Below are 13,797 nucleotides of genomic sequence, written 5' to 3'. Positions count from 1 at the left end.
AAAAAATTACCATTTACCCAACTGTTAAAAATTAAAAAAAAAAAAGATCCACAGCAAATTTACATATTCCAAAATCCTTTCCTAAATGTTTTACACAATTATTTTTGTTTAATCTTCATCAACATCCCTAGAGGCTGCTAATTATCAATGAGGCTTAGAATGTTACTAATTTCTGTGATACTGAGCAAGCTATTCAATGTAGATTTCACACTGAAGCAGCAGGAATGGAAGCCAATATTCCTCAAAATACTGAAGTCAGTCTTCACATTCCATATCCAATAGGACTTCCCTCAACTAAAGATGGACCCATTAACTGCCTGAATTCTAGGACTGCTTTCATAATTTGAAATGCTTGTCCTCTTGAATGTTGTATTCATTCCTTAGCAGACACAGATGACAGAATGTTACAGGATTTTGAATGCAAAGACCCCAGACAAATTCAGTAATGAATCAAAGAATTTGGAACTTACAAAAAAAAAAGATACTCTATTGTATACCATTCACCTAAATACCAAGAATACTAAGATTGTTGGAGAATAAGAAGCTGGAGGCACTGGAAGAATGTCCTGAAGGAAAGGGACAGAACAGCAAGAAACCAAAAGCAGTTTCATTCTCAGGACGGAAAGCTGCTGGGACTGCTCATTCTCTCCAAGAGGACATCATACAGGCGCGAGGCCTGGGGATAAGAATGTTTTGTCTGGTGCCATGACCCAGTATGGAATACACTGAAGGTGCGTGACCTGTCAAGATGCCAAATACTATGTTGTATGTGCTTGCTGTCATCAGACAATTTGCAAAAATAAAAGAGGCTTGAGCCAGGGGACTGATGCTTCGGCTCCTGGAATCTTAGCCCCCTGCTTTCCAATTCTCTTGTCACTGCACCTTTAGGACTCATCTCTCTACATAACATCTTTATTTATTTTTAAAAGTTTATTTATTTTTGAAACAGAGAGAGCATGAGCACAGGATGGAGGGGGGGGTGAGGAGGGAGGGAGGGGGGGGAGAGAGAGAGAGAGAGAGAGAGAGAGAGAGAGAGAGAGAGAGGGAGGGAGGGAGGGAGGGAGGGGAGAGAGTGTGAGTCAGAGTCCCAAGCAGGCTCCACGCTTCCACCACAAAGCCCAACACAGGGCTCAAACTCATGAACCTGTGAGATCATGACCTAGGCTGAAACCGAGTCAGATACTCAACTGATTGTGCCACTCAGGCACCCTGACATCACCAATTTTAAAAACTTAGGATTCACAGCAAGGAAAGGAGTTATTGAAAAGTTATTTTCAAAAAATTCTAGTATCTTGTTGCCTTTTTTTTAGATACTTCTTTTAAATATTTGAATAGCTTGGGACACCTGGGTGGCTCAACAGGTTGAGTACCTGACTTGATTTTAGCTCCAGTCATGATCCTAGGGTTGTGGGATCAAGCCCCACATTGGGTTCCATGCTCAGCATGGAGCCTGCTTGGGATTCTCTCTCTCTGCCCTTTTTCCAGACTCCTGCTCTCTAAAATTAAAAAAAAAAAAAAAAAAAAAAAAATCTGAATAGCTTTACCATAACCTTGTGATAGCATGAGCTCTTATTCAATAAGTGTCTCTTATCCTTACTTTCTTAGTATTACACTCAACTCTAAGAAATATCCAGATAATTCAAGATATCATGGTACTCATAAGGCTAAACTAAATCTCCCCCAACCCACTCCCCTCACCAATGTATAGACTGATCCCCAGATCATTTCCTCATCTACACATTTTCAGAATTCATTTATGGGTATAATTACTAATAAGCCTGTAATCTTTGCCAAAACTTTTATTATTGCTAGTGTAATGCACCACAATAAACACAAATATGGGATGTAGAGAACTACTCTACCCTACCACTGTCCACTCACTCATAGTTTTAAAAATACATAATGGGTTCCAACCTAGCAGAATAATTCAACAATAAATCAACAGATGAGTGGACAACTATCTGTTTTATAATTTTAGAGTTCTCTATATATTTTTATTTTATTTTAGAGTTCTCAGCTATATATTTTTAGAGTTCTCTATGTGATCCTGACACTTGAAGCTGTTGAAAAAAAACCCTGCCATAAGAGCAAATGACTCCATACTCTTTAATAAGCTACCTATAATTATAACACAAATCAATATCCTAATTCTTTTCTGAGATGAAAAGAACTTAAGTTGCTTTACCCACCTCAAGCATTCCTAATCCCACTTTTCAACGTTCACCTAACCCAGTGCTTTCTCTGGATCACTGAGGCTAATCTTTCAGAAGCTGGTGTCCAATTCCTCAAATATTAACTTTGTAAATAAAATTTCTAAAGAAGGATGCAGACTTTTTCCCCCTAAAAGTTAAAGGTTAAATCAGAGTCTTTTTAAAGATATTAAATAGATGTTTCATTTCTTTATGGTTAGATGTCCACTGGATGTAAGCCTGGAAAACTTCAAACTACCTAAACATATGACAAATTATACACTATAGAAATCACTGCATCATATAGGTCTAGTTTCTCACATACAAGATTTGTAAGCAATCTGCCCCCTGCCCCTGCAAATTTGTCTTCCATAGTAACTCAGATTGAGGATGTTATTGCTTATATAAAGAAATATCTTCTACAACGAACAAGATTCACTAAAGGTTTGTAAAATAAGACACACCAGTGAACCACCAACCCCTAAAAATAATTTAAGAGTTTGAAACTAAGCCTAAATGCAAACCTGTCCAATTTTCTCTCTGTTAAATGTAAAACACTTAGGGGCACCTGACTCAGTCGGTTAAGCGGCAGGGCTCTCTGCTGTCAGTGCTTTCGATCCTGTCTCCCATTCTCTCTGCCCCTCCCCTGCTCATATTCTCTCTCTCAAAAATAAGTAAACATTAAAAAAAAAAAGTGAAACACTTCTACAGTTATACTGAAGGTCAGAAAGAAAACAGCAAACATTTTGCTCCCTTTCCTATACTTACCATTACTTGCAAAGACAGTATTTCTGAATAGAAATATCTGTATGAGTCTTTCCCATTGTACTGCATGGATAAATGAAACCAACACACATTTTGTTAAAAATGAAATAAAGCCTTTCATCTTGTGACTTGTTCTCAGAAACATGGCAGACCATTCTTTTATGTTTTTGAAGTTGTCATCTGCATACATCTGAAAGACTGTTTCTACCATGTTTTTATCATTTCTAATCACTCTGCTTAGCCTTTCCCGATAGAATACATTCATCACCTGTAGTATTACTAACAGAGAGGTGAAATGCATACCCTTACTGACCCAAAGTAACAAGTTTTGTTTTCAGAATAATTGTGCAAAAGGGAGAAAAACAGCATAAAGTATTATTGCATTTTTAACCCTTCAGACACGCTCAGGAGGAAAAGAAATTTTCCATCTTTCACAGTGTAGACAGACTCTGAAAAAGAACAAATACACAGCATTGTTTCAGTAACACAATTAGGAAAAAATACAGTTCATTTGAGATACTGAGCAAGATAACTTAAGACCAGTGACTTTCGTTTCATTTTTAAAAAATTAGTTCTTAAAGTAATAGTATATATGGAATACCAAAGGTGAAACACTAAATGTATTTTTAAAATAAGTTGGTGATTAATGCTAATGAACACCCTGTCTTCTCAGTATTTTAGCATACACTCTAGTTTATTCAAGAACCCACGTTACTCCGAAACCGATAGCCAGCCGTCAATGGGCCTGTCAAAAATATCCTGGGCATTTTAAACCGGGTGTTACTCCTTTAGACCTCTCTTAGTCTTTTCTTAATTGCGGCGCCAAAGCACCGTCCCTTTCCAGCTTTAGCTACCAGAGCCAACATCGATTTTTCGACATCGATTTCTTTGGACCCTTCTGCAAATCATTCCTTTATGAAAAAGCAAAGAGGGTCCGAAACTTTGCGGAGGGTTAACTAAGGTTGGAGTATCAATGACAAAAAGATAAAAATAAAATTGGGAGAAATAACCCAACTCCGTGGGTAGAAGCGGGCTCCTCCGAAGTGAAACGGGTAACCGTCCGGCGTCCCTGCAGCCCAACAAAGACACTAACCGCTCCGAGTGTCCTGTTAGCGGGCCGAAATGATGCTCCGAGCTCAGAAGTAAACCCACTCCCTCAATCTCTTAATAAGAAAAAGGAGCAGGAGGTGTAGGGGGCCTATATACAACCTGCTGGACCGTAAGGCCGAGGCCCAGTCGGCCTCTTGATTCTGCCTCCAGCCGGACCCGCCCTACAATCTGTCCCCAGATGCCGCCTCCACCCCAGGTCCCCAGGTTCGGGCCTTAGGCTCTCCAACCGGTTTATCCTCCACCTCACCGTCCCCACTGCACCACCACTCGGCTCGCAAGCTCCCTAAAACCTCAGCCGGGATCCGCAGAATCGTCCCAGCACTCCTAACATGGCGGCCGAGTCCCCCTTCGCTCCTTTCGCCCACTCCGGGCACGTCCGACCTTGGCGCATTTTGGGCATTGTAGTTCCCGCGATAGCCTCGGTGTCCTGCCAGGCCTTTAGAAGACTACGATTCCCAGAATGCACCGCTCCTGAGCATGGCTATTGGGGCCTTTTGGACAGAGGGATGATGTCATTGCAAAAACCCCACTGCATTCATTGTGCTACGGTCTATCCACCCCCCTGCTGCTGCTGGGCTTGCGATTGCCGCTTGCTCCAGCTGAGCTAAGAGTAGCAGCAGCACCAGGGCAGGGACTCACTCCAGCCCTTGGACTTAGGACATCGCAACACGTTCCCTTGCCTGCGTGACTCATTCGCACATCATTTTTGTTTATGCCTGGGGTGGGGAGAAATATCCCAAACCAGGTGAGTTGAAGTGATTTATTCAAATGGTTCTACCAAGTTATTCCTCCCGCTTAATTCTCAAGGCTTTCTTTTGGGAAGATGGGGGCGGGAGGGCTGGAGAGGTGCTCGCAAGTGCTGCTAAGCGAAAAGCTCTGCAATTTGGGTCACTGCAAAGAACAACTCTAGCAACCTTCCCCCGCCGGAGGACCGATTCCTGCCAATTCCCTAGTCGCAACTCCCCTCAACCTTTTTGAGGGTGGAAGAGGGGGCTGGGCTGGGGAGGATGTTGGGAAGTGCTCTTGGAAAATCAGAAGAAGGCAGAGGTGGCGGACTGCAGTCCTGTCACAGACGGCCCCGAGTGCTGAGGTTTTGAGTGGGAAGGGGTGATGCGTGGGGAGAAATGGAGACAGTGATTTACTGTGGTTGCACTACTTTAGAACATTTCTATGTCGCTCGAGCAAGCACACGCTATTTATTTTTAAGATGAGCGTGCTTCTCCTGAGTAGGTTAAGTTTTGTGGGGCTCTATTTTATGTGTGTGTGCCTATGTCGTTTGTCTCGCCTTTTCTGATGATTTGAGGTGACAGTGTCCTTTAATGGTGCACTCCCTGCCAGTCAGAAACATTTCACGTGTCTGAGGAAGCTTCTCTTAGGCTGCTGGAAGCAGCATTTTTGTTAAGTGTTTTTCTTCTCCCTACTGCAGGATTGTTTGGAAGTGGAGCCGACAGATTTGTGCTCGTGTGAGTGTTTTAAATTATGTTGCAGTAGGCTCCTTGCCACTGACAATGGTACCATAATGAGCTGCCTTTTCGTGTGGCACAGTCACCAGTCACAACTAATGGTTTGGAGAAGGGATCATTAGGGAAACCCTGGTTCATTTTAACGCATTGGGGAAAGGGAAAGTTAGAAGCACTGCTAACCTTCATTTACCATTACTGAAAGGTACTCACAAGATACCTTCTGAAAGGAAGAGTGATCCTGGCTAGGGAAACTCAGGAGCATAGTAGTGTTTTTTTGTTTTTTGGGTTTTGTTTTTAAGCCAACTGACGCACTTAATAGGACAGTAAGCATTCTGGCTTGTATGATTTTGGCTTTTTTCTTGTAAGAGTTATTAGGATGATTAGTGCAGTAAATGTTACTTGGAGATAAACAGCTGGCTGACTCCAGAACAGATGGGGCCAGTCTTAGCTGAGAGATCTACAACCTTGGAAATGAATGGACTTGGGGTCAACCACACCCCCTCCTGGAATGTCAAAAGAAGGAGAAATGCCAGAGCATTTTATGCTTACTCCAAACTGCCAAACCTTTTTTTAGCCAGGTCAGGCATTGTGAAAGTCATTACTGGTTGTCTTCTGCTGCTGAACAAATTTTGTTCATTTTTGATTCAGACCTTAGGTCTCCAAAGTTGCAGCTGGGTGATGCTTCGTTAAATGCTGCTTGTTACTGAATGCAAAGGACAGTCTATTATATGGGCTTTGTAGTAGAGTGATTTATTGGGATGCAATTAGCAGCTTTGGGATTTGGGAAAAGACTGCCTGGCTTTGCCTCTCTCTACGTTTCTCTGGTGCTTACTGTGTATTCTCCTGGCCAGCCTCCCCTTTTCGCCTGTAACTTCCTTGCCCCACCCCTCTGTCTCTTGAAATTCTTTCAGTTTCTTTCCCTGTTTCTCCATTTACAATTCCCATTTTTCCTCTCCATGTCAAAATTTTCCTCTTATTACCAATATATCACATCTAAGCCTTTTTCCAATCTCTGAATACCCTCCTCACCCCTTCTTTACCTCACTCAGAAACTCAATGGTGGATGTAGACTTGGTGAGTATTTATTCCACAGAGTCCTCTTGGACTTTTCTCTTTCTTTCAGTGGGTGCCAAGCAAGATGAGCAGCAATGAGCCTGACCTTGTGGCCTTTGTGGCTTCTGTGACAGACATAATTTGGCCTCAGCAGCTTGTGGACAGTGCATGTTGCCACTGAGCACATGTCACTGTTCTTTCCCTTGGCACCTGTATTAAGAACTGCCAGTGTGTTAGCAAGGTTTTTAAATGCTTTACCTGAGGGGCACCTGGCTGGCTCAGTTGGAAGAGCAAGAGACTCTTTACCTTGGGGTCATGGTTTGAGCCCCACATTGGGTGTAGAGATTACTTAAATAAATAAAAACTTAAAAAAAATTGCTTTACATGAAATGTTCTCTTAATTCCCAAGGATAAGAAGACTTCAAATGGCTTCTGCGTCATTTAATACTTTTTTTTTTTTTTTCTTCTGATTCCTGCTCCAGTAAGTGGTGGGAAGGCCATCTTCTCTGTTGACTGCTGAGGAGCAATCCAGGTGGCCAAACTGCCCCCCTTTTTTTTTTTTTTTAAAGACAGTTGGAGTGGCAACAGTGTTCCCTCCTGTGGTGTCTTCTTTTGGATGAAAACATTTGTTATTTTATATCGCCCCTTAAGGAGAAGGGAGTGGTAGTGGTTATGTGTGTTTGTTTAACATTAGTGCTTTTCTAGGCATTGAGTCTGACTGTTGGTAGTATGGGGGCAACCAGTGTGACAGGCAGATTCAGAAGGTCTTCTAGACATGTCTCTCACCACCTTCTCATTACTCATTTTCTTAAAAAAATTTTTTTTAATGTTTATTCTTTGAAAGAGAGAGAACATGAGCAGGAGAGGGACAGAGAGAGGGAATCACAGAATCTGAAGCAGCTTCCAGGCTCTGAGCTGTTGGCACAGAGCCCAACTTGGGGCTTGAACTCACAAACCACGAGATCACCTGAGCCAAAGTCAGACGCTCAACCAACTGAGCTTCCTAGGCTCCCCTCAGTACTAATTTTCTTATTTTAAGATCCTCCCCCTCCTACTGATGCTTTGTAGTGTTTTAAAGGGACAAATGAGCTGACTGATGGGTTAGATTTAGCGCCATCACTATCTCTGTGACCTTGAATAACTATGCATTTCTTTCTGCCTCTGTTTACATATTTGCAAATAGATAACGATCCTTGCCCCTTGGCTTACTTAGCCTCATATCATCATAGCCTGCTACCATTTGGTCCCAGTTCATCATTCTGACAGCAAATATTAATTGAGCAACTACTGTGTCTTCAGGACTGAGGATATATCAGTGGGAAAAGAGGTTTCCCCTGCCCTCATGGCGTTTCTATTCTACCAGGGAGATAATCATTGGACAAGTAATCACAGTGTGATGAATGTTACTGACAAAAAGGAGATGTGCTATAAGGTCGAATAGGAGTGCCTCACTGGTGCTTTCACCCTGTCTAGGGGAATCAGAGAAGGATTCCTATAGGAGACAACACTTCAGGAAACTTGAAGAGTGAGTGAAAGTAACTTAGGTTGTCAGTGAGAGGTGCTTACAGGGACACAAAGAAGGCTTCTGACAAGGGAAACTGCATGTTCAAAGTACAAAAGAAAGAGCAGTGAATATGAGGGTTTGAAAGGACGTCAGTCAGTATATGGAAGCAGAGCAAAGGGGAGCGAGACCAGAGCAGGCTGGAGAGGTGGGCAGAGTGTAGAGAGTTTTCTGAGCCTTATGTGAATTTTGGTCTTTATTCTAACAGTAATAGGAACCTAATAAAGGGCTAGCTAGATAAAGGGTTAGCTAGATGAATTATATATGTAGAATGATATGGAAAACATCACCTTAGCTGTTATGTGAAGAAGAGATTGGAGGAAAGGACTGGCCAAGGTGAATGTGTGGATGACAAGTAGCAAGTCATTCTTGTAGTCTGCATGAAGGATGATGGTGGCTTGGGTCTAGGGTGGTGGCAGATGGCTTGGAGGGAAGGAAAGAGATTGGAGAGATGCTCAACTTGAAGATGATAACTGATAAGATTGTTGATTGAGTAGATGTGAGGATAGAGAGGAGTCAAGAGAGTTTTTCCTTGAGCAACTGGGAATGCCATTTTTAGAAAAAAAGAACACTCGACAGAGTCCAGATTTTTGTTTGTTTGTTCAAGGAGGGACTTTTGGGCAGGTTGACTCTGAAGCTCCAGACAGACATCAAGATCTTTCTCTTCTTCAGCCTGTCCAAGTGTAGGATGTGGCATAGTGGACTTGAAGACAGCTCTGTGAAGCTTTCTAAGATCAGGTGCTGCTTATTTATTAGCTGTATGATGTTGGACATGTTATATTCTATTTCTGAACTTTAGTTTCCTCATCTGTAAAATATATTTATTCTATTAATTTATGCTGATTCCCCCTAGCTGTATATGCACCATGCTAAGCATACAGTATTGAATGAGATAGTGTTTGCTTTGGCAGAATTCACTTGGTGAGAGAAACAAACATAGTCACATAAAGAGAGTTATGTAGGCCACCGTAGGAGAGCACAGCCCCAAGGAAGGCTTTCATTCTTTCTTATTGGTGAGAGGGGCAGGAGACCTTTGACCTGAGACATGAAACAAGAAAGGGCTCCAAATAGAGTATCTTGCACAGATTATCTTGCACAAACAAACTCTGAAAGTTTGTTGACTGAGTAAATTAACTTAAGTCACTGAGGGTCCATTCAAAAGCAGGAAGTATCAATGCATTGGAAGAGGACATTTAGTAATGCCAAGTGGCAAATGTGAAATGCTTTTAACAAATCCTTTAAAATGTGTTCCTGAGACCTGCAGCCTTTGAGATATTTTGTAGATGACTTTTAGGGAAATTCAGAAATATTTCAGATCTGGTTTCTTTTTGGGCTGAACTTCCTTTATTCAAGTTAGTTTCTCAAAAATAATTTTAAAATTGTATAGTGTTCCCTAAATTAGTGGGTCTCAAACTTTTGAATTTTATAACAAGCAGAATTACAAAAAATAAGATAAAATTGGCTGAGCTATTGACAATGGTTATTTTTCTATAGTAAAGATATATTTTTAAAAAAATGACCTCTTCACTTTTATCTCATAAAATAAAGGACATTTAATACCAAAAGTTGAGGGAGACCATACTTTTAAAATTAAAAATATATTGAGCTTTATGAAAAATTCTCTACATTGTCTTTATTTTTCTCACTTTGTTGCAGAAGAGTAAAAAAAAAAAAAAAAAGATGAACAAAACACCAGAATGTTATAATAGTTTATGGAACCATTGCCTTATTTTCTTGGCTATGATGGAAATGTGGCTCATCTCCAAATAAGAACACTTCCAAGTATGGAAGAATTTTATATAGACCATAGATAATTTGTTTTCAATTCCTTCTCCATAGGAATCCAACCATTGAAAACTAGATTGGTCTCCGCAAGATGTGTCTAAGGTAGTGGTCTTTAGTTGTCTCTGGAGGGTCCTTGCAGAGACCATGACGCCGGGATCATATGTTAAAGTGTGTGTGTGTGTGTGTGTGTGTGTGTGTGAGTGAGTGAGAGAGAGAGAGTTCACGTGTGCATGCACATATTTTTCTGTCACTATATGTGTGTCTTTAGGCAAGTTATTTAACGTCTCTGGAACTCAGGTTTTTTGCAAGATTGTTGTGAGGTTTAAATGAGATAATATATTTTTTTAAATGTCTGGCACTATGCCTTGTATACCTGGTGGTCATAGTAACTGTTTTTAACGTTATATTTATTTCTTGGTTTAAATATTTTATTTATTGGCTGATACTTGCTTAATAACCACAATGATAACACAAAGAAAAAAAGATAACAGTAAAACTGGACAACCTGATGCAGTGAGAAGTACACAATATCACTGACGCAGAATTCTTGCCAAAAATGTTTAACCTAAATCTAATCATGAGGAAATAATCAGGCACATCCAGATTGTGGGACATACTGCAAAACAGCTGGCCTGCAATCTTTGAAAATGTCAATGTCGTGAAAGAGAAACAAAACAAAATAAAACAAAATACATAGGGGACTGACCTAGATTAAAGGAGACTGAAGAGCTATGACAACCAAATGCAACATGTAACTCTTGATTGGATCCTGGACTTTAAAAAAAAAAAAAAATCTATAAAGGACATTTTGGGGGCAATTGAGGAAATTTGAATGGGAGCTGCATATTAGATAATCAGTAACAATGTTAGTTTTCTTGGATGCAATAATTCTTCCATCTGCTTAGCCTGACATATTGTGGATATTGGTGTCTAGATCAGTTGCTGTTCCTGAATGTCATCATTAGGAATGTCACACCAAAGCTAGAAGACATCAAGGGTTGCTTCAGAAGACAGTGATTTTCTTGGTTACTGCAAGTATTTAATCAGCCTATGTATGGGCTGTGATACCAATTATTGGGGATATTGTAAGGGGTTTTTAACTGTCCTTTCTAAACACAATCCTGTCATTCTGTAAGAATGCAAACTTCTAGGGGTGCCTGGGTGACTCCATCAGTTGAGTATCTGACTTCAGCTCAGGTCATGATCTCACAGTTCGTGGGTTTGAGCCCCACATTGGGCTCATGCTGTCAGCACAGAGCCCACTGTGGATCCTCTGTCCCCTTTCTGTTACCCCTCCCCCACTCGCACCCGTTCTTTCTCTCTCTCTCTCTCTCTCTCTCTCTCTCAAAAATAAATAAAACATAAAAAAAAAAAAAGAATGCAAACTTCTGGAGCTGGCACGCTATCTTTGATATTACTAGAGGTAGTGAGGTAGCTGGAGCACTAGCTGCTCCCAACGAAGAGGAAACGATGGCAAGTGGCAAGTTAAATATATATCCTACATTTTTTTTTTTGAGTCTAGACATAAGATTAATCAAAATTTATTACAGAAATAGATAATGAACTGGATACAGGAGATTCCCTTTAATTACACCTCACATAGATTTGATTCCACCTCACTTTGAGATTTTGATGTGTATCCCTCTGTCATTCCCCCCCCCACACACATATATACTAATGATACTATTATAATATATATAATTCTATTTGCTGCCTCTTAATATATTTTGAGTATTTGTCCCACACATTTGCACGTTGTTCTAACTTACCTGTCTTAAAGGCTGTGGGATACCACTGCAGTGCGCATTTGAGTATGCATCCTTTTGTGATCAACTTGTGGGATTATTTCTGTCGGGTACATTTCTGGGGGTGGACATGCTTGGTCAGAGGGCATAAACAGTTCCCCGTTAATTGCTCCCCGGTTTAAATTTTTACCAACAGTCTGTGACAGTGCCATTTCTACTTACCTTTGCCAAGTCCAATAGTCACTTGGGGTAAACTCTTATTAAAGGGAAGGAAGTTGTGATGGGTGGACAGAAAGTGGGCAAAAATGGAATCACGGAGCTCCTGCTGCTTTTGTAATGGTTGTGATAATACAGGTGAGTATGTAAATGTGAAAATCTCTGGAAGAAAGAAATAAAATACATTATCTCTGCCTACAACACAGTGTGATGTTTAAAAAGTGAACTGAAACAATAAAACAGCCAAGAGTTTTCCCCAGAAAATTTTTCAGAAAATTTTTGAGTTATGGTTAATTTCACTAAAATGTAGACAGCATCACCTTGAGATGAAAATAACCTCTACTGCTCACTTCCTCTCTATTGCAGTCACACAACCACACTAGGAAGGGGAATTTAAGCTCCACTTTTAAAACAGCTGAATCAGGTAGTTGAAAGGCCCCACCGTTCATCTTTCTGAAGATCAATAGGAGCAATCCCAGGCCAGATTTTTGGCATTTTTTTTGGAGAAAAGGTATGAATTTAGGAGTGGCCATCAGTGAGTGACTCACTCTGTTCCAGCAGAGACCCTGGGGAAAAGATTGCAAGGTTCACAAGCTATGAATTATTTCCATTCTTATGTGGCTGGGTGGAGCACACAGATTTGAGCTCTGTGCTATGTGGAAATTTATCTCTTCAAGTCTCAGTTTCTTCTTCTATTAATTGGGGGTTATTTTGAGGTCAAAATGAGATAATGTGTCTAAAAAGACTTTGGCAAATTTATATGTATATAAATATGTGCTGTTGTTAAGGGGCTGCTGTCTCTCACTGGGGCAGCTCATATTATTCTTTCATTTAATTCCAATGCCATTTGTATTCCAAAGGACTTTTTTAAGGCATTCTGTCCTGTAATGTCTTATTGTTACCTCTTTGGCCAATATTTGTGAGCATAAGCTAAATGGGAGATTCTGTGCTGGGTTTTCTGAGAAGGAAACAAGGTGGAAACATCAGGAGCCTTCCTTTTATGTATATATGTATGTGTGTGTGTGTGTGTGTGTGTGTGTGTGTGTGTATAAAGTTTATTTATTTTGAGAGTTTGAGAGTTTGTTTGTTTGTTTGTTTGTTTATTTATTTATTTATTTATTTATTTTGAGAAGAGGGCATGAGCAAGGGAAGGGCATTGAGAGAGGGAGGGAGAGAATCCCAAGCAGGGTCCACACGGTCAGTGCAGAGCCAGATGCAGGGCTCAATCTCACACACAGTGAGATCATGACCTGAGCTGTGATCAAGAGTTGGAAGCTTAACTGACTGAGCCACCCAGGTGCCCCGAGACTAATATCGTTTAATGAGAGTGTTCAATGAAAGATGCTTTACAAAGGTGTATTTTGTATGCTGTTTTATAATCTCAAACTTAGGGGTTGCCTGGGTGGCTCAGTTGAATAAGTGTCTGACTTCAGCTCAGGTCATGATCTCACGATCCGTGGGTTTGAGCCCCGCATCGGGCTCTGTGCTGACAGCTCAGAGCCTGGAGCCTGCTTCGGATTCTGTGTCTCCTTCTCTCTTTGACCCTCCCCTGGCCATGCACTGTCTCTCAAAAATGAATCAACATTAAAAAATAAAAATAAAAAAATATATAATCTCAAAGTTAGGTGGTAGATTTTACTTCCATTTTTTCCCATATAAATGAGGAAACAATTCTTAGTGAGGTTAAGTAACTTGTTTTGTTTTGTTTAAAAAGTTACCTAGCTTAAAAATAATTTGCAGATGTAGGCCCTAGGTAGATTTTCTGGAACCAAAACCAAAAGCATCTCCAGCTGCTTCCTGTTTTTGCCTTGCCTTCTGATCAAAAGTATAAGCTTCATGAAGGTAGGACTGGCTGGTGGCATTTACTTTGATATGGTTCCTTTTACCTTCAGGCACATGGGGAGGAGGTT

At 40.7% G+C, this 13,797-nt stretch overlaps 1 protein-coding gene and 1 long non-coding RNA gene across 2 annotated transcripts in view; one reads left to right on the top strand and one right to left on the bottom strand.

Moving 5' to 3' along the window:
• Positions 1 to 3,311: 3,311 nt before the first annotated feature.
• LOC109267282 (uncharacterized) lies at positions 3,312 to 4,410 on the bottom strand. Its single transcript, XR_002080012.2, has 2 exons — positions 4,312 to 4,410; positions 3,312 to 3,403 (listed from the first exon to the last, which is right to left on the bottom strand). It is a non-coding gene; the product is annotated as an uncharacterized LOC109267282 (long non-coding RNA).
• Positions 4,411 to 4,596: 186 nt separating this feature from the next.
• The window catches only part of RAB30 (RAB30, member RAS oncogene family), an 83,966-nt gene continuing 74,765 nt past the window's right edge, over positions 4,597 to 13,797 (top strand). Inside the window, exon 1 of the mRNA XM_019449957.2 lies at positions 4,597 to 4,809. The gene's annotated coding sequence lies outside the window, so the exon portion shown is untranslated. The remainder of the gene's footprint in view (positions 4,810 to 13,797) is intronic.

The sequence above is a fragment of the Panthera pardus genome, unplaced genomic scaffold (assembly GCF_024362965.1).
Source record: "Panthera pardus isolate Hobbes unplaced genomic scaffold, ASM2436296v1 HiC_scaffold_12, whole genome shotgun sequence".
Taxonomy (NCBI): domain Eukaryota; kingdom Metazoa; phylum Chordata; class Mammalia; order Carnivora; family Felidae; genus Panthera; species Panthera pardus.
The sequence above is the reverse complement of the archived record's forward strand: the minus strand, read 5'-3'. Positions and strand labels throughout refer to the sequence as shown.